Consider the following 8,882-nt stretch of genomic DNA (forward strand, 5'->3'; position numbering starts at 1 on the left):
TGAGGGTAGATGAACTATCATAAAGGGGAATGTCAAGGGCCACCCAACCCTTTGCTATAAATAGTCCCTCATAACTCATTATACAGGCTTTTGGTCACCCAAGCTTCTGATAGGAGTATCTTAGAGAGATATTGGAAAGTATTGTAATGAGCCTTGGCTTCTCCACTATGTAGAGCTAGTATATCTCTTTGGAGGAGCAGGAGGTTGTGACTGTAACGTTCTGCTATTAGAACTAGTGGTTGACATGGATGTATTGTATTACTAGAACTTACACTTCTTAATATAACAGAGCTAACACGTTTCATGCATATGTCATATATTATTCCAGCTATATTGTTTACTCTAAATGATGTATGTATCTATTTTCTTACGCATGCATGTATGGACTATTCTGTATAAGTATGTATGAATCTTACTGAAATATGTTGATTGGTTTCACCATCTGTTGTTGGGAAAAGTATCCAATACGGAATGACCCTATCCCACTCTAAGGGTGATAGTACCTCAGCAACAATCGAAGCAAAGCTATCTAAGATTTCTTCTTTATGAAAGTAAAATAGGGGAGAAAGAGGTCCACTAACCAATGTCTTTCGCTAATGGTTGATCCAATCTTCTCTCCTTGCTGCTTGCTCCCAGCTCCTTGCTCTTTTACTGGCCTAGCTACACCAAGATCCTGCAAAATGGCAAGAGAGGGAAACTACAAGAAGCATACATTCATAATTGATTCAAGGATTAGAATAAATCAAATACACAAGCATAACAATACATCATTGAGATACATGCATATAGAAGAACCTCAAATGCTTTATTAATGGAAGAAGTAAAGTTCAGGAAGTGATACAACCATAAGAGGCCCAATCCAGCATCACCTTCCCAGCAGAAAGAAATCTCCTCTTCACCTCCTTCAAAGCAAATCACCCAATAGTTCTAAACTCAAACCAACAACACTTCCTTACATTCACAAGATTCCAGCCTCCTTAGACCTCATGAGAGAGATCTATATATAGGAGTTTTGGAGAAAGGATGAGCCAGCTTGAGGCTGGCATGAAGCTGACTAGTGTCCTCTCCCACTTCAGTTATTCTTCAGTTCTTGAGTCCACTTGGAGGTTCTTGCTTCCACTTGGAGATCTAGACCCTCTTACTCATCACCAGTCGAATTCCTTGATCCAAGTGTCATTTTGGAAGCTTCCTGGGCATTGACACCTTGAGGAATGACTGTGCCACATGTCCCAACTCGCCCAGCGCAGGTAGCCTTATTTGCAGTTGACATTCAGTGCAGGTAGACAGTGGAGCAGTTGACATTCAGTGCAGATTCTCAGTGGAGCAGTTGACATGATCCAGAATTAGCTTGTTTTTGAGTGTTTTTAGGTGGAGAACTGTTACTCAGTGCTGTGGTTTGCTGACCTTGTTCCTCTAGGGGCAGGAACAACATGTTTAGGGACTTTGGATCCCTTAGATTATGGACATTTCATGCTTCATGCTGTAAGGCACAAAAATGTCTATAACAGTTGCCCCCTAAAGTATGAGGTCGTTCATCGGGTGAAATGCTTTATCAGGAGGATCCGAAGTTCATTCAATCGCTGAGAGGTGACCTGTAATAAAATACAATACAATACATTATTTTTCATTCTGCTTTCATGATCTAGCTGAGGTGGGCATTCCCATGCTCAGCTTTATAAATTCATTTTGGTACATAGAACAGACGATCGTCTGATGATAGACTGATAATTCTCTGCTGAAATTACCATGCTTTGAGTAGGATGATCATCTGCTGCAATGATGTACATGTCAAATGTCTTTATATTTCCTGAATATATATCGCAGCCTGGATGGATGAAACTAGATCCGGGGTCTTCAAACGCGTTCGATCTTCACTCTAAGTACAAGTCGATCCATGTGAGAATTGCGCTGAGGTCGAACATGGAAAGACATCGCTTGATTACCGGTCAATGATGTAAACCGTTAACAAGCGCGAGAGGAATCACCGATAATGATAATGACCCTCAAGGTACTGCAGTACAATTCACGTGGTGTGAATAAAGGACTTGGCGTCGAACACCACGCAAAATCTTCTGGTCGAAGGTCATTGATGTATACCTGTCGCCGGAAGTGAGAAACTTGCCATTGAGGCATGCAAGCTTCAAAGTACTGAGGGGGTTGTTCGTAGATCAACTTCTTGGATAATGAGCTGAAGTCGACAAGAAGCGATTCGTCAAAGGAGGGCCTTAATGAATCCCACATCAGTGACACGGAACGGAGCTAATGATTTTAATGGAGGTGAAAACAATCTGTGACATATGATTCAGGGTGGCGGTCATGGATGGATGAAGGATAATGTATGGCAGTGGATGGGACACGGTTGACTCTTTCTGAACAACATCTCTTGAACATATAACGACACTGATGCGATGGATCGGTAGCATTACCCAAAATGTGGATGGTTTGGCGAGACCATGGTGATGAGACCGGTGAATGAAACAACCCACCCCGATGTGGTACGGAGGAAAAGTGTCATGTTCAAGAGCGACTTGCTACCATTAAAGCTTTGAGGTTCTCCCAATTTTTCCCCAGTCATTTCTGACCAGTACCTCTTTATTTTTGTCAAGCTTGAGGAGGATAACATATGCTTGTTCTATAACCTGCCCTTCGGGCAAGCCCATCGCTATGTTTTAACGAGCCTAGCGATAGGGAAACTCGTTCTCGTCTAAAGACAAGTTTGTCGCTATTTAATCATTTTAACGAGTCTAATGACAAGGAAAACTCGGTCCTTTTCATTTTTAGAGAGTCTGAAAAGGTATAGAAAGTTAACTCCAAAATTCCTTTTTCGTCATCTAATCCCTTAAGTCCGAAAAAGTATAAAACAATACAGAAGGGATGAGTTTTCGATAACTTTAACGAGCCGAATAAAACAAGCGCTCGACCTTTTTGTGCAATAATCCCTCAGGTCCAAAAAGATTAAAATCTAGAGGAGGGATAGCTCTTCCAGTCACTTTAACAAGCTGGAAGGCCAAAACTCGGCAAACTTTTCATATTTTACGAGTCAGATGAAAAGAGCTTAAAGAAGACTCGTCTTTTGAGGAACGAGTGATAAACAGGGATAGCAACTGATTCCAGGTACAGGTTGGAATTTTCCAATCACGGCAGTGTCACAAGGATGGCTAGGTGAAATCACTCTTCGCAGCTGTTCCTCAAAATGGGTAAACAATCATATGGAGGTGAATGATCGGCCAAATGACGGTGGAAGTGGCATGTGCAAACACGACCAAGGCTTTTTATGGCTGATAAATTTACGATCACAGAGGTTATTTACCGGAATAGGTTCATTTTTTATGTAAAAATGAGCTTAAACTCTGGGGGAAACATTGCTCACTGCTTTTATTTATTTTTTAACAAGCATGAAGACCGCGTTAAAACTGCTCGGATCTTGCGTTTATTTTTTAACGAGCATGAACTTTATGCTAAAACTGCTCGATTATATGGTCAAATTTTGATTTTTTACCATTACTAGCTTTTCTCTTTTCAAGGATAGTACTGCATTCTCAATTGCTGCAACAAACTTTGTTAGAAATGAATAATATTTGCATGAAAATGAGATTATAACCCTAATATTTCGCTTTGAACTATGTAAAAATCCATTAAAAGGTGTTTTTACCTCTCATCTTACCATTTCATTTGCATTTGGTTTGTTGGAGCTCTGGAGGTGCCCCTTCCCCCTTGATTTTCACCAGCTGATTCCGGGAGATTCTGCGGACGATTTTCAGCACCGTCTGGACCAGGTAGGAGCTAAACCCTACCTCTTTCTTTTCATGGTTTCCTTTTTCAGTTTTGTGCCTGTTTCCCAGCTTTTCTGAGCCTCAGGGGTTTTGCCAGGGCGCCCTAACTTCAGCGCAGGTTCCCCATTTGAAATCTGCGCTGAATGTCGAGCTGCCTTAAGGCAGCCTGACCTTCAGCGTAGGTGGGACACTCTCTGCCTGCGTTGGGCTCAGAAAACTGAGTTTTTGGCTCATTTTTTGATGAATTTTCGCCAATTTTTCACCAAATTCAGGAACTTACTCCTTCTTTTGTTTGCTTTGCAGGGAACTTTGAACAAAATTTCCCTTACATGGCGAGAACGAGAACATGAAGAGGAGGACATGATTGCCCTCCATGACCCTGTCACGGTGAACGTGCTGCGGAGCTGTGGCTTGCTGAATTTTTTCCGTATCTCTAGCATGAGAGCACAGATCACTTTGCTGCAGTACATGCTTGATGCTTGGGATCCTATTAACCAAGTATTCCAGATTAGGGGAAAGTCCATCCCCTTGACCATAGAGGACATGTACTTCTTGACTGGATTGTCAAGGCGAGGTGCCCCCATTTCCTTGTCAGGTACGGCCTAGGGGACCGATTCCGTGAGAGATTATGTCTGCCAGTATTGCAGGGAAGGTTCCCAGCCGAGCAGAGACGACAATGTTGTTATCCGTGAGATTACTGACAGGTCTCTCAGGTCCATTCTATATACCATTGGTAGGATGGCTGGTAGCGCAGCTCTACATGTTGCCAACAGATCTTATGTGCAGCACGCCTTGGAGTGTCTCCAACCGAAAGTATTCAACTGGTGTGATGCAGTATTTGTTCAGATGAAAAGTCAGTTGACCAAGGTGAAGGACGGGAAGCTGAAGAACTTTGGATTTGGTTCTATTTTGACTGCCTTCGCCTTGGAGAAAATCCCACTGATGCAGCCTCAGTATATTATACTCGACTTGCCTTCTCCGACCGAGCCACACATGCAGAGGTGGGTCGATCACATGTCTAGGCATGCTGGTCAACCTCAGATTACTTTTACTGATGCCTTCTTCAGGTGGTTCGAACGCCAGGAGATGGTATTTTCCGAGTATCCATATGTGGGTATGGATTTCCGAGGTGATCCGGATTTGGTGTTACCGGATGGAGAACAGTGGGGCGCTATTGGTAAACTCTTTGCCCATATCACTGTTTACTGTTTTTATTCATAATGTTGCTGTGCTTTATTCTATCAAGACTTTTAATCATACTCTTGGGTGCATGCAGATATTGGTCCTGTCCGTCCAGCAGTTCGTCCGAGATCGCCAGTTGCTGCCCCGGCAGCGGAGCCTGCTAGGAGAGTTATTCTCCGTGACCTTGACGATACTGAGATCCTTACAGCTGTGCAGGAGCAGGTTGAGAGCCTTACTCTCAGCATTCCCGATGTGAGGATTGATGGGTTACCTTTACAGCTGCAGCGACACACTACTGGTGTGCCTAGACGATGGACTCGTCTCTTGCGCATGATTGCATAGGCCGTGACGTGCTATCATGAGCACCACTAGGCTAGGGTGCCCCCTAGCATCTTTTTGAGTTTTAGGTCATATGACCAATTTTGTCTTGGTTATAGAACATTATGTATGAACTATAAACAACTTATATATATTTTGATTTTCGAGTTTTATTCTGGTTGAGTTATATGATCCATATGTACAATCTTTGATGATGTGTCCTTTTTATAAATGTTGCAAATGTCTATCTAACACATAGTTTGCTAATGAGTCAGTTAATGTGTTTAAGTTTCTGGAAATATGCTGATATTGAATTGAATCAAATTGTCTTTCCAAAATCTTAACCCTTAGGAACATGCGATAAATAGCTGGATTGCGAACGGAATATATACCATTGAGTTGTAGTATTACGAGCTGTGAGTCTAGCTTGACAATTAGTCGGCATATGCCACGTATGATGGCATCAGAGAGTAGTTCTATCATCGCGCTATACTCAGCGATGTTATTCGTTGATTGCCCAACACACACACCTCTGAAACTTACTAACTCGCCGCTGGGATCAAAAATGGCCCAGGCTGCGGAGGATAGGTTCCACGAACTACGACTCGCTCCGTCAGCATATCTAACACATGTCTCCAGAAGGTTCGACATCTGCAACAAATGAAAAAGGTGGATCACTCGACCAGAACAAATACTTTAGCGAAAACAAAATACAACAAAAGCATGCAGGTTACTATTTAAGCATAGTAACGCTTGAGGTACAGCCCGTTACGGGGCTGCGCCAGTGGAATTCCGTCGTAATCCATTAACTCGTAGGCTCCTTTTGCTAACACCCTTTTAACAATATAGGGGCCCATCCATAAGGATTTGAATTTACCTGCTCCCAATTTATCGGATTCTTGGTCATAAAGCAAGACCAAATCACCTTCTGAGAAGACACGGGGTTTGACACTTTTGTCGAACTGAGCCTTGACTCGTTTCTTATGGGCTTCGTTAGCCAAAGCGGCATCACGACGGGTTTCATCCAATTGGATTAATTCCAAGAAACGAGCCTCTTCTTCTGAAGTTCCGGGGAGGAGATCAATTGCGAGTTTAAGCGACGAAATTTCGCACTGGATTGGCAAGACTGCCTCCAGGCCATACACCAGCTGAAAAGGTGTGAACCCGGTTGCATTCTTTACCGACGTTCGGTAAGCCCACAAAGCTGAGTACAGGATTAGGTGCCACCTTCTTTTATGAACCCCGATCATCCTTTGCAACATACGCTTTAGGACCTTGTTGATTGCTTCAACTTGTCCGTTGGCTTGCGGATAATACGGGGTAGAGCTGTCGTGAGATAGCCCTAGCTTGGCAGCTAATTCGACCATCATGTGATTGCGAAAATGCGACCCATGATCTGTAACTATAGCCTGAGGTACGCTGAACCTGGCGACTACATGATTGAAAAAGAAAAGGGTAGCTGTTTCACCAGTGTTATCCAATGTAGGCATCGCCTCGGCCCATTTGGTAAAATAGTCAACAGCGACTATAATATACCCATGCCCCCCGGTTGAGGTGGGGTTACATTGCATGAAATCGATGCCCCACTTGGCGAAGGGCCCAACAACAACTATCGGCTGTAAAGGTGCGGGTGGTCGTCTGGTTTTGCTATCAAAAATTTGACAAGCATGGCAACTTCTGATTGCGGTTATGCAATCTTTGAACATGGTTGGCTAGAAGTATCCTGCTCGTAAGATTTTTTGTGCTGTTGCATATCCAGATTGATGCCCCCCACACGCACCTGAATGACACTCATTCAGGGCTTTTTCGGCCTCCTCATGGGTAAGGCACCTCCTCAGAACTGTATCGATACTACGACGGTAAAGTGTATCACTGACGATCATGTAGTCTTTTGCTTGGTATCGTATACGTTTTTGTTCGGAGCGAGAGGTGTTTGGCCTGAATTTTTGAGTTTGGAGATAAACTATGATATCTCCATACCACTCATTGCTTGTAGATATCAGAAACAAACTTTCGTCCATGATTGACTCTTCTGATGTCTCGTTGGACAACGATGGGAGATCGCACAATAATTCTGCGAAAACTAGAGCTTTCTTTGACTTGGATTTTACAAATTCCAGATCAAACTCTTGAAGGATCGCTATCCATTTTGAATATTTGGCCCCCAGCAACTGTCGCGACAGTATATAAGTCATGGGGTTGCAATCTGACAAGATGGTAGTTTTCCGAAAGAGGACATAATGTCGAAACCTTTGAATCGCTTGAACAGCTGCAAGCGCTAGTTTTTCCACATAAGAATATTTACTTTCTGTATCATTTAAGTTTTTACTTAAATAATATATAGGATGTTCAATTCCATCGACTTCTTGCACTAAAACCATCGCAATGGTCGTATCTGCTGCAGCCAGATACAGGTTAAAGTCTCTTTGATAGTCCGGGGCGTACATTAATGATGCTTTTACTAGACAATCTTTCAGAGCATCAAAGGAAGCTTGCGCCTCCTGGTCCCAGACGAAAGGTACATCCTTTTTCAAAAGACGAGTATAACCTTTAGCAAGTTCTGCGTAATTTGGAATGAACCTCCTCAGAAAGTTCGCTTTCCCTTGGAGTTTCTGAATCTGAAGCAAATTTGAAGGTGGAGGCAAATTAATGATTGCCTGAACCTTACAGGGGTCGAGACGAATCCCATCCTTAGAGACTACAAAGCCAAGTAAATGACCAGAACTGACGCAAAACACACATTTGTGTGGATTGAGTCTTATCTTGTAGTGTCGGCAATGTAGAAATATCGCTCTTAAATGCTGCGGATGATCAGTCCGCTTTCGCGAATGAGCCGGAAGATCGTCGAGATAAGGTTGAACAATGTTCTTGATGTCATGGAAGGCATAATTCATTGCCCTCTGAAACGTCGCCCCTACGTTCTTTAAACCAAAGGGTAATTTTCGATAAGCGAATGTGCCCCACGGAAAAATAAATGCAGTCTTTGACTGGTCTTGTGGGCGGATATTTATTTGATTATACCCGGAAAATCCATCCATAAATGAAAAGATTTCACATCCGGCGCATTCATCAATTATCTGGTCGATGAAGGGTGTAGGGTAGTTGTCCTTCGGACAAGCTTGGTTTACATCCCTATAATCAAAACACACTCTAATCGTCCCTTGTTTCTTCATAACAGGGACAATATTTGATACCCAATCGGTTAGAGGAACCGGGTAGATGAATCCAGCATGGAGAAGTTTTTCAACTTCTGCCTTAATGGCAGCGGCTTTCTTGGGGTGCACCTGCCGAAGCCGTTGTCTTACTGGTTTGACATCAGGATACATTTTAATTTCATGTTCAACGATACTCGAGTCAATGCCTGGCATTTCATCATATGACCAAGCAAAGACATCTCTGAATTCGCGAAAAAGAGCGTTATATATTTCCAGTTCTGAAGGGGAACAACCTTTGCCGACATAAATATTCTCTACAACATCTGTTTTAGTCGAGATATTTATGGCTATAGTCTCTTCAATATTGGATAGGTTTCGCTCGGAATCCACCGTGTTTACAGTATTTGTTAGGAATTCAAAAACTGAAGGGTGATAAAGGTCACTTTGAGTATCT

The sequence above is a fragment of the Pinus tabuliformis genome, chromosome 6 (genome assembly GCF_031772625.1).
Source record: "Pinus tabuliformis cultivar Carrire ecotype Pingquan chromosome 6, CPIR1, whole genome shotgun sequence".
NCBI classification, from domain to species: domain Eukaryota; kingdom Viridiplantae; phylum Streptophyta; class Pinopsida; order Pinales; family Pinaceae; genus Pinus; species Pinus tabuliformis.